The sequence below is a fragment of the Natrix helvetica genome (genome assembly GCF_964273705.1).
Source record: "Natrix helvetica genome assembly, chromosome: 10".
In the NCBI taxonomy this organism is placed as follows: domain Eukaryota; kingdom Metazoa; phylum Chordata; class Lepidosauria; order Squamata; family Natricidae; genus Natrix; species Natrix helvetica.
In genome coordinates this window covers 12,602,744-12,618,838 of record NC_138561.1, presented here as the reverse complement: position 1 = coordinate 12,618,838, position 16,095 = coordinate 12,602,744, and the positions used below count along the sequence as shown (strand labels likewise).

The window sequence follows — 16,095 nt, the reverse complement described above, 5'->3', positions numbered from 1 at the left end:
GGGGGCAAACCTCACCCACATTGAAATAAAGTTGGCATTTAGCAGCAGCATTTTCATTCATTTGGTTTTGTTCTCTGCATTCACAAAAGACCCTTAAAGTGGTGTTCATTCTTTCTTTTTCTGTGCTAATTATAGTGATGAAACTATAGCAAGTAATTTTTCCCCTTAATGATGGTTAAACAAAGGACTATTTTTAAGTTGCCTGTTGTAGCACGTGAACAATAAGTAGAGAAGGAAACAAAGACTTCTGGATGCTGGCCATAGACAACCATCCACATTTTCCTCCATTATTCTTTTTGATTTACTTTTTATTGAAAGTGGAGCTTGTTGCGTGTGGAAAGGAAGAAAGCACTAACTATTGCCTAAACCAATATTGGATGGAATCCTTAACTAATTTTAAATACCCACTTCTTAAAAAAATGAATCCAGCGATGATGGATTCTACCAGGAAACTGCCATTGTGGAAACCTTTCTTTATTTTATGTAACAGGCTAAGCCACAATCAAAGCATATTCATTGGGACAGAGCCAGCAATACATCCCTTTCCCAATTTAAATTGACTGGCAGCCCTCCCCCTCCTCCCCCTCCTCTAAACTAATCAAGGAGAGAACTAAGGAGAAACATCCTAACAGTGAAGACAGTTAACCTGTGGAACAGCTTGCCTTCAGAAGTTGTGAGTGTGTCATCAACTGAGGCTTTTAAGAAGCCACTTGTTTGAAATGGTATAGGATCTCCTGCTTGAGCAGGTTTGAAAGAGAAGACTTCAAAAATCTCTTTCATCTCAGTTGTTCTGTTCTCCTCCTCCTCTTCCTCTTTTGGAGAACTGACGTTTTAATCTGGCAAAACATAAAAATGATAAAAAAATAACAACAATAACAATATAAATGCAAATGAATTTTCCCAGTCTTGTATTTGTTCAATTTTAGATTTTGTGGATATGAAAATGTGAGATGGGAATTGAAATTACAACTGGAGTGCTTTGATTCTTTATTCTGCCACTTAAAGAAACTGTTTTCTTCTATATGTTCGTTCCTGCGTTAATTACTCAAATTAGTCTCAAACAGATAAACAAAGCCAATAACTGAACAAATGTTCATCTCCAAATGTAATCAAAGGAGGATGGATATTGTCTCTAGACGTTCGCCTGATTTGACAAAGTAAATGCTACATAACAAAGTGAACAGGTAAACTTGAAAGGTAAACATGTAGTCTATTTTAATTAGATTTTTTTTTCAAATGCAGAGGATAGAAAATGAGGTATCAATAATTAAGTTAGCAATAATACAGATCAGGTTATGGCCAAGGTTAGACACTGAGATGGTTGAGAGAAAAGAAAGCTAAACTGTTTTAGGGGAAATACAGGCTAGGAAAGAGCTATTTTAAGAAAGGTATTACTTATGCTATTGAGAGTGTGGTTCAGATGCTTCCCAGATATTGGTCAGACAAGGTTCAAGGTCAACACGCCTTCTTATTTCTCTACACTTGGGTGCATCACTGGATTTGTTGATTGGTGCCTGGAACATTAAATGTCTTCTTCGATTTGTTTGGGCAGCTCCATGTTAGTGGGTAGAAACTGGTATGCAAGTGACACTAACATTTGATTTAAGTTAAAGCGTATGTAGAAACTTTCCCTTTAAAATTGAACATGATTTTTAGGAACTAAAGGGGCGATGGGATATTTGATTAGCCTCAGCCTTTGAAACTTTTATGAATTTGTACTCTGAATAATGACATTGGTAACTAGCTGCATCCTCAATGAATCAGATAGCGGTTTGCACTGATTGCTTGGAAATGTGGCTTGCATGTAGCATGCATAAGAACAATTCTAGATATGGGACCTACAGCTAGCTCTGTCATTTTAAAGTATGATTTATCTCTAATTTATTCCTTTGTTTAATTGTCAAAGAGAAAGCCTTGAGCTGAGGAGTGACAGGTTGAAATATCAAAGGAAATCGTGTACATTTAAGCAGAGAGTGGATATGATAACATGTCAAGGTGCTGTAGAAATGTATTTATCGACATTTCAAGTAAGTTGTGTGTGTGTGTGTGTGTGTGTGTGTGTGTTTATGTGTATCAATAAATTCTTAGCTCCCTTTAATCCATAATATAAATTCTGCACAGGTTTTGACTTGGTCTCAGTGTTAAAACCTCAGGTTAGTCTCCTGAAGGGGAATGTGGTTGCGTCTTTTCTTAATCTTTTCCTTCTTCCTAGCATATTCCCACAGATGCAGGGTCCACTTTTTGGATCTTTGAATGCCACTTTGCATAGTCAGCTGCTTTTCCAGGGTGCAGGCCAGTGGTGGGATTCAATTTTTTTTACTACCGGTTCTGTGGGCGTGGCTTGTTGGGCATGGCTTGTTGGACGTGGCAGGGGAAGGATACTGCAAAATCCCCATTTCCTCCTGATTAGCTGGGACTCATCCCTTTCCCAATTTAAATGGACTGGAAGCCCGCCCCTCCTCCCCCTCCCCCCTCCTCCTCCCCCCTCAGGTGATGGGAGAGAGACATCTCATAATCCATTTTTTGTATGAACTAGGTTGATTACTCTCCTATAGGCTTCCACCCTCCCTTCCTTCCAAATTGTGCAATGTGATTTTCTTGTGTTGCTTTTTATATTTTTTTCTGCACAAGGGCCAGGGAGAAAGTACCCATCCTTCTTAGGGTTTAATGATGAAGAATGCATGTGCTTTGTGCATGTTTTAATGCATCTCTAATGGGCAGGCAATGAGTAATAGGGAACTTGCAGTATTCATGCAAGAATTTCAGTTTTATTTTTAGAGGAAGAAGGAAATCATCCAACCTTTCCTGGCATAATACAGAATTATTGCTTGTAGGCCTGAGCCTGTAAAGAAAAGACTTGCATTCATCAATCTCCTGCTCTGCCTTCTCTCTCCTTCTCTCGCCACTGGAATCCGATGCATTTCAACTTGTTGTTGTTTTACAGAAACCATAATGCCTGACAAATAGCAAGCCTACTATCCAATTCCATACTGAAATCTTCCAGTTTCTCAAAATTTTTCGTCTACTGCAGAAAAGGCTTCTGCTCTTCTGCTTCTTTTAAAGTTGTGTCTCTATAAGTTGCTTGTAATTTCTTCGAGAGATGTTTTGGAGTTAATTTTAACGTAGTAAAAGTTAATTTTAACGTAGTAGAATTACACGTAATGCAATATGAATTTACGTTTAATGTAATGTAAAAGTTGATTTTAATGCAGTGAAATGTTTGTTTCTTTGCTATTCGCTATTTGTCCGTCTCCCTGATGCCTGATCTGAAAAATAATCAAATGCTCGATAGTCCTTCGTGAATTTATTGAAATATTGGAAGCCAGGGTGGCTTTATATCTCTAGAGGGAGGATGTTACAATGAACCTCCGTGCGGGCCCTTCACTGACATTATGAATGGGCCGCGTTGAGACTCCTGGGAGGGGTGGGGTATGCGTGGCCAGCCAGGTGCGGCATTTGGGGCTTTGCTGAACTGGGCAGAATCCTAGCTAGAGGATTGCTTGAACCTAAGGGAACCCCAGCAGCCCACCCCTGGTGCTAATAAGAAACAACTTTCTTCCTTTCCAACTTTGTGAGGTTCCTAGATGCATCTACCAAGTAGTCCTTGACTTACAACCATTCACTTAGTGACTATTCAAAGTTACAATGGTACTGAGAAAGTGATTTACAAGCGGTCCTCATACTTACGACTGTTGCAGCATCCTTATGGTTATGGGATCAACATCCAGATGCTCGGTAACCAACATGTGTCTTTAATGATTGCAGCATCTTGCAATCCTGCGATTACCATTGGCAACTTTCCTAACTGGCTTCTGACAAGCAAAGTGAATAGGTAAAACTGCATGGACTTCACAACCGTGTGATTTGCTTAATGACTGTTGCAAAAGTGTCTGTGTAGATTCTTAGTCATCCAGTTATGGTTGTCCCAAAGGTGATTTTTTTCAAAGGAAATTGGCCTTTGTTTTCCCTTGAAGACGTTTCGCTTCCTGTTTACAACACAGCCCTTTCAGCAGTTCCAAGAAGGTTACATACCCATTTGCACTATTGAGGTGGCCCTGAGGGCACAGATAAACCTCCAAATGGCCTCAACAACTCTCAGAAGGGGTGCTAAGGATCAGATGACTGCAAGGAATATAAATCCTTCCATCCTCCACCATTCAGTCAGAACAGAAGATGCTTCTTGGGTGAGAACTTGAAAGGTGTTCAAGTAAAAAAAAAAAAAAAAGTCCAGTTACCTTTGTAAAATTGATTGTTATTCACTTAACAACCACCTCAGTTAGCAATGGAAAATCCGGTCCTAATTGTTTATTTTTATTTTTTATTTTATTTTTATTTAGTTTGTCAAACATGCACAAGATAACAGGTATAAATATAAACATGGACATGAACAAAAGAAAGTACAAAAGTACAAATAAATGGGACACTAGGACAGGAACGGAAGGCACGTTGGTGCACTTATGCACACCCTCTTTAAGGACCTTTTTTAGAAATGGGGTGAGGTCCACGTTAGACAGTTGAAGGTTGAAGCTATGAGGGTTTGAGGCTGTAACAACGGAGTCAGGTAGAGCATTCCAGGCATTGATAAACCTGTTGCTGAAGTTGTATTTTCTGCAATCGAGTTTGGAGTGATTTACCTTGAGTTTGTATCTATTGTTTGCCTGAGTATTATTGAGGTTGAAGCTGAAGTAGTCGTAGGTAGGACGTTGTAGTTGTATTTCAAGGACTACCTCCTGTACCGCAGTCCACCTCTCTACGATGCAGAATGCTAAGCTAAATGGATTCTTGGCCTGATTCAGCTGAACACTTAAGGTTATTTTGACCTTTCATCTTTGCTTTGTAAATAGAAGTTTATGCTGCTACATGGCTGATCTCCAAATCCAGGTGACAAACTCCATATGAATCTAACCAAAGATGCCTTTGCAGGAAATTCTGGGGCACTCAGGAGAATAAGATGTCCAGGAATGAATTCTCCATTTCCCTGACTCATTGCTTATTTTGAACTTTAGGCAGGTACCGTAAAGGCAGTCTGAGATGCTTCACTTCAAAAGGTATTTTCAGCATCAGTGGTTCCTCTTATTGATTCGAACATTCATGAATCATTTAGGGACTGTACCTACATATAGGAACTCTGAGAAAGAAACAACGATCTTGCTGAACATGTGTGTGTCTGTGTGTGTCTGTGTGTGTGCACTTCTTCCAAAACAATGCCCCAGAAACATTAACTTCTTGCAATCACAACCTTTAAAAAATGATAATTAGTTTAGAATAACAACAAAGGAAGTTTAAAACAACAAGGAATCATGTGGCTACTGAGCAACAGCAAAAATTATGTAGCAAGCTTGGTGGATTTGAGTATCAAGGGAATGGAGAATTATAAACATTGACATCTGATAAAAGTGAAGTGCAAAATTCAAGATTATTACAGTGGCATTAAAGCCGAAACACATGCAAAATAAGCACTCTGGCAGACAGAAGGAATAGAAATTAGATCTAATTACCATACTTATAAATTTTGTAATTTTTGCAACTGGAATCTAGACCTGGGCGAGATGTGAATAAAAAGTCACGCTTTTCAGAATATTGTGAATGCTCTAACATTGGAGGTTTTTAAGAAGAGATTGGACAAACATTTGTCTAAAATGGTATAAGGCAGTGATGACAAACCTTTTTTGGCTTGTGTGCCAAAAACGTGGGGAGCACAGGGGGGTTGTGCACGGGTGTGCCACACCCATAATGCAATGCGGGACCCCAGCTTGCATGCGCACTTGACCAGCACTCCCCTCATTTTTTGCATGCTTTTTTCGCCCTCCCCAGGCTCCAGAGGCTTTATAGGAGCCTGGGGAAGGTTAAAACAGCCTCCCCCGTGCCCCCAGAGGTCCTCCGGAGGCTTCAGGAGCTTCCCAAAAAACTGGCCCTATGAGCAAACAGGAAGTCCATTCCTGAACTGCTTCCCTGAAGGCTCTGGAGGGCAAAAAACGACCCTACCAGCAAACAGGAAGTCAATTCTGGTTTGTCCGTAGGGCTGTTTTTAGTCCTCCGGGGCCTTTGAAAAACGGCCCTATGACCCTATAAAGACTCTGGAGTCTGGGGAGGGCGAAAAATGGCTTCAAAAAAAGGCTGAGGTCAGCTGGCAGCGCGCACATGTGCGCTGGCCAGCTGAGGGGCAACGCCTCATGTGCCCTGATAAATGGCTCCGCGTGCCACAGATTACCCATCCCAGGTATAAGATTTCTGCTTGAGCAGGAGCTTGGACTGGAAGACCTCCAAGGTCCCTTCCAACTCTGTTATTGTTAGAATTTACAAAACAAATAACGGATATCCTGAGTGAATACTTGGGGAATTTGAAGCAATACTAGATGCTCATGCTATGTTTCCTATATATTTAATCCAGTGTTTCTCAATCTCAGCAACTTTAAGGATGTGTAAACTCCAACTCTCAGAATCCCCCAGCAAACATGAAATAAATGTTTGGAAAATCTGTGAGGCGAAGAGTTTGGAAAACCCCAAGGACATCTGGTCATATTTTGGTGCCCATATTAAGAGGCAATAGAGGATTAAGAGGATTCTCAGATATTTTCTCCCTTTATTGTTTCAGTATATCGTGACTGCATCGTATTTCCTGCTTTCTTTACAAATGGGAGGATAAAGAGAACAATCTAATAAATTGGTGACACTAAATACACACACATGCACTAACACCACAAATTACATGTTGCTCTCTGAGACAGCAATTAAAGGGACTTACAATAAAGATCCTGTCAGAGAATTCAATGTGTTATATTTAAGCTCTCCAAGAAACTGAGCCCATAATTAGCGCTCTCTTCAAACTGTGCACTTCACTGTCAAAGAAAAATGCGCCTCTTAATCATACTGTAATCATATTCTACTGCGTGAAGTGGAAACATGACAGGCCAATCCATTTTTTTCCTTCAAAAATATTTAGGAAATGTGTGTAATTGTGGGGAGTCCAAGTAAATAAGGCCACTTTTTTTTGCCCGCCTCTTTCGCTGGGAGGTTTCCACCTGCTGATTAATTATCTGTCCTTTGCAAACGTGGTGCCTGAAAAGCAAAGGTACTTTTTTATAAAATGGCAGCGCCGATATTTAAAATGACTCTTAGTGAGGATCAATTATGCCTGGTCTGCATAAAATACGTAAGGAGTGGAGCGAGGTGGGTAGCGATGGAAATATGCCTTTTACAATTAACAGCCTAATGCAAGTGGAGCCTCTGTGTTCAAAAGAAAATCTCACCATGCTACAAAAAAGATGTTGAGACTCTAGAAAGAGTGCAGAGAAGTGCAGCAAAGATTGATTAGGGGGACTAAAACATACTGTTGGAAGAAATGTCCCTCTGGGTTCAGTTCCAAGCGGGGAGAAAGACACTGGAAACATGGAGGCTGCTTGGAAAGATGGTTTAATGGTGGACAGGATCAGTGGTAGGTTCCTACGGGTTGAGACCAGTTCGGTCAAACCGGTAGTAGCTTGGCAACCTGGGTTGCTGGAGCCGGCAGTGACCCAGGCCTGCCACGTCCCCAAACTGGTTCTCCTATTTCCCATTAAAACAGAGATGAGCACTGCCCCCTAGAGTCGGAAATGACTAGCACATATGTGCTTTATCTTTATAATGAGGACTTAGGTTGCTTTATTTGAATACTTTCTAATTTGATAGATATAATCTAGCTTCTTTAATGCTCCTATACCTTCTTTTCAGAGGACCAGTTGGGGTAGTGGCTAATGTACCAGGCTAGAAATTGGGAGTCTGTAAACTCTAGTCCTGCATTAGGTAGAAAAGTAGCTGGGTGACCTTGAGTCATTCACTTTCTTTCAATCCTAGGAAGGAGACAATGGCAAACCACTTCTGAAATCTTACAAAGAAAACTGCAGGTGCTAGTCCAGCTTCCAACTTCCAAATCTAGCTTTTTATAATGATTTGTAGATCTTCTTCTCTCTCCATTAGGCTTTTTTTAAATGACTGTATCCTACCACCTTATGCTGATTTAATAGACAAGTGGTCTATGGCCATAATGAAGACTTATTATCTGCAGATTCAAGAAACATTTTGATACTGGTCATTTCTATTCTTCCTGGAGAAAGCGCTTTTTAGGTGTATTTTTTAGGACATGGGATGCTTTGAGCCTAAATTCTAGATTAGACTCTAAACACATAATATATGTAGTCATCATTGGCCATGTTCCTACATCAATTTACAAAATTGCTGGTTCAACTTTTTTACTAATGCAACAAAATTATTCAGATTTAAATTACATACACATGCTTCCAAGATTCTTGATTTTATTAAATACTAGTGGATGAAAAATGGGTATAAATTAATCAAAATGCCATAATCCTAATGTATTATAAAATGAACCCTTGAGGAAGTAATGTAATAGTTACTTTTTAATTAGCATGACACTAGAGATTCTGTGTTTTATACAAAGCAGTTCCCATATGTTTAATTTATGAATAATTTTATTTTCCCTTCTCTTTTAAGAATAGAGAAGTAAGAGAGTAGGGCATGGGCAGAAAACTGCAAAAACTCACTTAGAGAATTGCTTTTGAAAAGAGGCTACACTCAGCTTGAAGAAGACTGTTTGGATCCAGATATAAAATATTAATCTATAAAATAACAATACTACTACTTATAATTTGAGTATTGTTTCTCATAGTTGAAAATGTGACCCACATCTAAGTAGGCTATAATATTGGGAGTGATAAAAATCAATTTATTTTTAGTTATATCAATTTCATAATCCGGTTCTGACACTTTTATGCATTAAAACAGTGTTTCTCAATCTTGACAACTTTAATATGTGTGGATGTACAGTGTGTGTCATCAAATAGGTGTCAAATCTTAGTGACCAGTTCTAATCTGGCTTTTCGGGTCTTCCAATTGAGTCTATCCATCTTGGTTGTCTGTCTGTCTGTCTGTCTGTCTGTCTGCCTGCCTGCCTGCCTGCCTGCCTGCCTGCCTGCCTGCCTGCCTGCCTGCCTGCCTTCCTTCCTTCCTTCCTTCCTTCCTTCCTTCCTTCCTTCCTTCCTTCCTTCCTTCCTTCCTTCCTTCCTTTTTTTTTCTCAGCATTTGAGCCTTTCCCAGAATGAAAGGTTTTTACATAATATATTCAAAATATAATTTAAAAATCATATATGAATAGATATTTAGATTTAACTGCATGAGGACCCAGGTTGTTGTGGGCAATATGTTGACTCTGTAAACCACTTAGAGAGGGCGGTAAAGCACTGTAAAGAGGTATGTAAGTCTAAGTGCTGTGGCTATTGCTATTTGTGAACATTTTAAAATCTTAGTTGATGTATGTTTGCATGAATTTAATTTAAAATATTTCTAAAGTGCACTTTGCTACATTTTTGATTGAATTGAGAATTTAAATGTAAAATCTGAAAGACAGTTGTGTTCTATCTGTACATTAATCTAGGAGATGTGGAAAAAACATCTTTAATTTATCTTTAATTTATTAAGATCCTAACTAAGATTTTTGAGCATTCTTCGACTTAGTTGCTTAGTGCCTTTACGGTTTGTATTTCTTTGGAAAAAACATCCATTCATACAGCTTGACAAATCCATTGAAAGAGCTGCTTTTGCAAATATGGAAGTGCATCTAAAGCAGGGCATCTGTCAGGCATGGTAAAAAGAGGTTTTTTTAAAAAAAAGATAGAAGCTCTGTCTGATTTTGTGTGTATCAGACCTCTGTAATACATTACTCTGTAATACAATACATTACTCCATAAAAATCAGGCAAAGTTTCAATCCCATTGTCCCTGCCACAAACTTGACTCATTAACCACACCTCTGTGAATGCCCCAGAAAAGCATCATGTCATTTCTCAGAGTTGTACAGCTGCCACGAATCTCCACATGTCAGAATATGCAGAACTGCTTTGAAAATTTTGACTTTTGTTGCACACAAAGTATGGAAATACCCGGAGGCAGTTTCTGAAGCAGCTACATTAGCTTGGAATATGAGGTGGCTTGTTCATGACTTGACTCAAAAAGAGAGACTTTCTATATGCTCATCTGTGTTCCCCAGTACCCATCTTCAGCTGATTCGCACATACTTTTTCCAACTTGTAGTTGGAAGTGGAAACAATGACTATCAGATAGAATTTAGTCTCCAAGAATATTTGGATGACACGGCTGCCTGATTTTCTGGAACTGAGTCTCGGTGGTGGCAATGCACCGCAAGGATTGTACGTCTCTTAGAAGAATCATAGTCAAGGAGAAGACCTTGACTATGACTAATCATCCTATATGCACAAGAAACATTTTGTCCATAACTCATTTGCAGCCTAAGTCCTTGTCCTTCATTTCCAATGAAGTTGAGTGGGGGCTGCAAAAGTTGTCCCTAAATGCAGACTCCTTGATTTTGTTTCCATTTTATCTACAGTGTATATGGCTTGAACATATATGTTTTCATATTTACTTTTGTCATAAGTCTTTTATTTTTACTTTAAGAATTTAGAGCTAGTTGAAAGGAAACTATTTTATTTATTGTTATTTTATTTATTTGGTTTGCCAAACATGTACAAAATAACAAAGGAAATGAGTACAAATAAATGGGGACAGTAGGACAGGGATGGTAGGCACACTGGTGTGCTTTTGCATGCCCCATTTACAGATCTTTTAGGAATGGGGTGAGGTCCATGGTAGACAGTTTAAGGTTGAAGGTGTGGGGGGTTTGAGGATGTAGCAACTGAGTCAGGTAGAGCATTCCAGGCGTTGACCCCTCTATTGCTGAAGTCGTATTTTCTGCAATTGAGTTTGGAGCGGTTTTCCTTGAGTTTGTATCTATTGTATGCTCGTGTATTATTGAGGTTGAAGCTGAAGTAATCCTTGACGGGTAGGACATTGTAGCAGACAATTTTGTGTACTATTCTTAGGTCAGACTGTAGACGGCATAGTTCCAGGTTGTCCAAGCCCAAAGTTTCAAGCCTGGTGGCATAAGGGATTCTGTTGTGAGCAGAGGAGTGGAGGACTCTTCTCATGAAATACCTCTGGACCCGTTCAATTGTATTAATGTCCGATATACAGTGTGGATTCCAGGCAGATGAGCTATATTCGAGAATTGGTCTGGCGAAGGTTTTGTATGCCCTAGTTTGCAGTACAATGTTACCAAAGAAGAAGCTTTGCAAAATTAGGTTGACTGACAACTCTTAATGCCTTTTTGGCAATGCTGTTACAGTGAGCTCTGAGGCTTAGATTGTTTGAGATGAGTACTCCTAGGTCCTTGACAGACTGAGAGAAATTTAATAAATAACTAAACTATATTCAACGCAAAATAGTTCAGCATGGCTGTGGTGGTATCATCCAGAGTTCCTTTAAAAAAATATATCTGATTTATCTCAGCATTCTAGCAATATAGCTGGTAAATCATAAACTAAATTTCTGTAATTACTGATGTATTGGTCATTTTCACTTTCTATTGCACTTTGAAGGAAAAGAAAATGTTTGTGGATTTGGTTTGTAGACAGGGTTTCCCCAGTGGCGCCATGTTTTTTCATATTAGATCTGTTTTATTGCAAATAATAGAAGGAGATGAGTCAATTTCCAGTTCTGATCACTGCCTTTGCCTCTTTTTCATATATATAAAAATAAGGTGCTTATGAGCCGAAACAGCGCAAGAAGATAAAAAAAAGAAAGAAAAAAAACATCAGATTTTGAGTGGGGGCAGGACAAGCTCCATGGCAGTTTAACCACATCATTTTTATAAATATATGTAAATTGCTTCTGGGCTACCAACTCGTATTAAATGTTTCAGCTCAATGAATTCTAAAGGGGATGAGGCAGTAAATAATGAAAAACAGGAATAAGAAAAGAAAAGGGATGTCAATCTTCCTTGCAACGAGAATGTTGTCAGCAGTCTGCTTACCAGGTTATGTCTGTAACTGGGTTTTGAAAAGGTCAAATGCCTGGTTCTATTTGAGGGAGAGAAAAAATTCTTTGAATCGTCATGTGGCCAGGTAAGACTGAGTGGCTTTTATTTCGTGCTTTTATTTCTTTTGCTGGTGAGCATCAGTAGAGAGAAAACACAGCATTAAGGGAGGCAAGCGGTCAATTTCAAGCAGTGGTGGGATTCAATTTTTTTTGCTACTGGTTCTGTGGCCGTGGTTTGGTGGGCATGGCATGGCATGGCTAGGTGGGTGTGGCAGGGGAAGGATACCGTATAATCTCCATTTCCTCCTGATCAACTGGGCCTTGGGAGGCAGAGAATAGATGGGGGCAGGGCCAGTCAGAGGTGGTGTTTACCGGTTCTCTGAACTACTTACAATTTCCAATACCAGTTCTCCAGAACTGGTTAGTAGCTGCTGAATAACACCTCTGATTTCAATCAATTCCGTTTGCCAACCTATTGTTTATGAATTCATCTGAAAACATTTCTGTGAACATTCCTACTCATTTGGGGGCATATTTCTAACGTCCATATTCCCCCTTGTGCAGTTTTTTCAATATGCATATTTGTGCATATATTTCCCATACTGTGCATGTGAAGTGTAGGAAGGGGGATAAATATGTATGGATTTTTGTATCTCTCTTTTCTAAAAATTACAGTGTGTCACAATGGTGCAAATTTTGCTATGCCCTATAGGAGAAGAGCAGGCATTACTGGGGTGGGGGTGGGGTGGGAGGGCAGAGATAAGTGTGTCATCAGCTTAGAATCTTTACATTGCCACAAACAATCCAAATTCAGTCCCCCTTGAATTCCATTGACCCATATCTAATACCAGTTTAGTGCTGACCATTAGTTAACTACATTTCTGATTGTAGGTTTGAATTCTATGCTGCAACCTAACATACGATCCTGATATTTTGTGCCTAACTGGTCCTATCTATTCAGTTGATATAAAATTAACATATTCAATTCAAACTTCACCTCCTTTCTTGGGCCTGATTTGTGTACCATAATTGTTCTTTAACAAAAGCTCTTTGTGCCAATCAATTCTTTACATTGTAAGGTTGTCCCATAAAGTTTAGGGTTGAATTCTAAATCTGTTTGTCAAATGTTGCATCTAGTTTCCACACCGTACACACATTCCTCATTTGGTAATTGTAACATCAGATCCCAAAGATTATAATTCAAGCAATTAATGTATTCAGCTGCTAATCATCACATGAAAATAAATCAAATGATAAGCAGAGTTCCTTTATCATTAATACAAATTGCTGCTTGAAGGAATTGAAAGCTGGAATACTACCAATTCAATTTGCAAGTGGAGAATATCATGGTTAATCCATTGGGATAAACAACAGCTTCATTGGAAATTTAAATTGTTAGCACATCTTTTCCAATACCAGGGCTCTACACAAATTGGGGCTAGCCACTGGCTGCTTCATCCTGAAAATGGGTAGAGTATAAATTACTGACTAAAATTATTTTAGTTTTAGGGTTAGGAGCAGAGGTAGGTAACAGAATAACAGAATTGGAGGGGATCGTGGAGGTCTTCTAGTCCAACCTCCTGCTGAATCAGGAGACCCTAGGCCATTTCAGACATTGGTTGTCCAATTTCTTCTTTAAAAAACCTTGTTAAAGTACCCACAATTCCTGGAGGCAAGTCATTCCACTGATTAATTGTTCTAACTGTCAGGAAATTTCTCCTTAGTTCTAGGTTGGATTTCTGTTTGAAAAGCTTCCATCCATTACTTTTTATCCTGCCTTCAAGTGTTTTGGAGAATATTTTGAAGCCCTCTTCTTTGTGGCAGCCCCTTAAATATTGGAACATTGCTGTCATGTCACCCCTAGACTAGACATACCCAATTCCTGCTAACGTTCTTCATATGTTTTAGCTTTTAGTCCCATAATCGTCTTTGTTTGCCTTCCCTGCACTCTTTCTAGAGTCTCAACATCTTTTTTACATTGTGGTGACCAAAATTGGATGAAATGTTCCACGTGTGGCCTTACTAGGGCATTATAACGTAATATAGTGGCATAGTGCTCTTCATAAATCCTAGAGTGGAGTTCTTGTTAAGGGAAATAATCCAGAATGCAAAGGGTTATTTTTTTTTAACCTGGAGACAGAGTGAGCTATTCTTCCATTTCTAACATTAGACGTTGGAATAATTGAGTGGAAGTTCGATGGATGATTCAATCCCCAAGATTCTTCCCATCTTAACGTTTTTTTGTCCTAGATGTGCAGATATGAAAGGAAGTTCTGATAAGGATCAGATGCAGTGAAATGTGAAATTTTCCCCGCTTTATGACAGAGGTTGATTGTCTTTTTCTCCCTGTCTATCATTTCTGCTGCCCTTTTCTATTGTGCCCCAAAAGGTATGTTGAAATTAAATCCTATTATTAGGCACTGCACGCCATCACCCTTGATTGGAAAGCAGTCACACTTCACCAAGCGTCTTCTCTGTTTACTGAGATGTAACACCGAGAAACAGGCATTCGTACCTGCTGCAAAACTGCCATGCTGCTTCCCGTTCATTTTTTTTCTCAATCTATTTTTAACTTGGTCATCTATCTCATTGGCCTTTCCCTCTATGTTTTTTTCTCCTCCTCTTTCCCCCCTTAGGATAGAAGACAGGTGTCCCGTGATGGTGAACCTATGGCATGCGTGCCACAACTGGCAAGCAGAGCCCTCTCTGCGGGAATGTGAGCCATCGCACAGCTCAGCTCCACCGCACATACACATGTGCTGGACAGCTGATTTTTGGGATGCGTGGGGTGGTGGTGGAAACATGTGGGAGAGGTGCGCACAGGCACAGGGAGTCCCTTGCACATAAGCAAGGGTGGAGGGGAGCATGGGATGTGTGTGTGTGGCGGCCCGCCCTGTGGCTTGTTTTTGATCCCAGGAGGCTGCAGGAAGGCCTGCATTGCATTATGGGTGCTGGCACGCATGCGCCCGAGCGCACACACAATTTCAGCACACAACGAGGAAAAGGTTAGCCATCCCTGCAGATGCCTATCATGAGCAGTGGTTTCAACTCATAATAAAAGCACTTCCAAGCTCCTCCAAGCTCCTCCTATTTAATAGGAAATGGTTGAACAATGTCATCAGCTGTAAGTATCAAGCAATCTTTCGTAGCTCCTTCCAGGTCAATATCTTTCTTACTTGAGCTACTTCCAAGACAGTTTAGCTTTAAAATGTGGCAAAGTCAGTTGGAGAGAGGTATCAACCATGTTGTCAGATACCTAATTAGGCTACGTCTAGCTTTAAAGGTAGATTGATACTGAAATACACCAGGCTTTGGGGAATCGAATCGAAGATGGCAAGGAATGATTTCCCCCTCTCACACACCTGTCCGCTTTACAAACAAATCAGGAGTATTTTTAAACTTTAATGATACAAGAAAAATGTTTGCGGAGTAGTTTTCCTTCTCACAAACAACCTCTGCATCTGTTGTTTAATCTGGAGGTAGGCAAGCTGGTATCATCCTGATGCTTTGAGTTACAATGGCTCCAATTGCCTGAAATTTTGGAATCTGGGAGGAATAAAAACTGATGTTAGACCTTGGTCACTGGAAAAGAATACTCCAAAACAGGGGTGTCAAACTTACATTGTCACGGCGTTGTCATGTGATGCTGTTGTGACGTGAGTTTGACATCCCCTGTTTTGGACTGTTTTGGACTATTCCCTGTTTTGGACTATTTTATTGGAACTTTTCCCTCCTTCGCTAAACCAGGTGTGGGCATGGCCAGTGTGTGATGCATCTTTGACCACCCTGATCCAAAACATCAGTGAAATTTAGAAGAAGGGGGATTAACAGAATCCTTCTCCTCAGTATCTTCCAGTTCTCCAAGGCTGAGGCCCAGAGGCTAGGGAGGGAGAGAAAACAGAACTCAGTCATACTGAATTCTCAGTCATATTTCTGTGAAGAGATCCTAACCTCTAGTCCTGTAAATCAGAGGTGGTATGCTACCGGTTTGGACAAGTTCGCCCGAACCGGTAGCAGAAATTGCTGGTGGCCCCGCCCACCCATTCGGGCTCTATGGCAACCCATTTAGGCCCTAAATAGGTGGAAGGCTGAGCGCATGCGCGGAGGTGGACATTTGTGAATCGGTGGGGAAGGTAAGCAAATACCACCCCTGCTGTAAATGCAAAAATGTTGCTTCCTAGATTTGTTCTCCCAGAGTTCTTCAGCAGTT

At 40.0% G+C, this 16,095-nt stretch overlaps 1 protein-coding gene across 1 annotated transcript in view; it reads left to right on the top strand.

The window, feature by feature from the left end:
* Nucleotides 1–16,095, top strand: part of LOC309397428 (uncharacterized protein) — a 603,241-nt gene that overhangs the window by 44,462 nt on the left and 542,684 nt on the right. The gene's annotated exons all lie outside the window — the stretch shown is intronic.